The sequence below is a fragment of the Austrofundulus limnaeus genome, unplaced genomic scaffold, assembly GCF_001266775.1.
Source record: "Austrofundulus limnaeus strain Quisiro unplaced genomic scaffold, Austrofundulus_limnaeus-1.0 Scaffold1, whole genome shotgun sequence".
Lineage (NCBI taxonomy): Eukaryota > Metazoa > Chordata > Actinopteri > Cyprinodontiformes > Rivulidae > Austrofundulus > Austrofundulus limnaeus.
The window spans coordinates 723,504-724,679 of NW_013952403.1; positions in this window are offsets into that span (position 1 = coordinate 723,504).

Sequence of the window (1,176 nt, forward strand, 5' to 3'; positions counted from 1 at the left end):
CACACACACACACACACACACACACACACACACACACACACACACACACACGTTTTGTATGTAGGGAAGTCTTATGGATTTTTTCAAAAACTCTCCTTAAAATTTATTTAAGTCTCAGAGCGGCAGGCTGTAAGGAAATAAATTATCCACCTCCTCATCCTCGCCTTCCTGTTTATTTTATTTTATTTGTTTGTTTGTTTATTGCAGTTAAGGACGCTATTATATCTGCCTCTCTCTTGTTTTGTGTGAAAGTACCACAACATTGTTGTAAAAGTTACAGATTTCTGAGGGTAGATACAGGTACACATCCCAAGGGATTGACATTGATGACCACACCAAATTTAATCTCAGTACAAGCTAGGCCCCAGCTCCTCATGACCCTGAACAGGATTAAGATACAGAAAATGGATGACTGAAGCTTTAYTATACTTTTAGTTTCGGTTTCCTCCTCCACTTTATTCTCCACCTATTTTCAATCACTGTTTTTGTACCTGTGCTCTGTTAGTTTATCGTTTTGTTTAATACTCGTACCTGCTTTGGCTTGTTCATGGTCTTAGGGAGCTAAAGCTAATCCCAGTTCTCATCACAGGGCCACCTTTTATATTTTACTTTTTGATTTTATTTATGTTTATTTGAYTTTAACTTTTTTAAACTTTTTGAACATGTCAGCTATTTCTTGGTTAAAGTGTTCTGTAGTTATTGTGCTTYCTTAAAGTGCCTGTGACATCAAGCTTTTGTAATAAAAACAAATGCATTTTTGGAACGATAACATTAATAACATATTGCAAAATAAATTTCATGCCGTTGAGATGAACAGYTGTTGAGATATTCACRTGTGAAGTAACAGGAAGTGATGTCAAAGYGGAAATGTCTGAATGTGAACAGTGCAATGCAACCGCTGTTAGGAAGATTCTTATGTTTASATTATTTTGAGTCAGTTTCAGAGCGAGATGAAGAAAAGTCAGAGTTCAAATAAGATAAACAAAAACCAGAAAGTTCATTTTCTTTAAAAGTTCCCCTTTGATGTCACTTCCTGTTTCACTTTGGCTGAACCAAGTTCAAAAGAAAATATGCCATTTATGTGACAAAATCTGTAAAACTGTGTGAATTATGCCAAGTTTCTTAAACATAAAAATGTTTTCTTTGATTAGGACATGACATCACAGGCACTTTAAG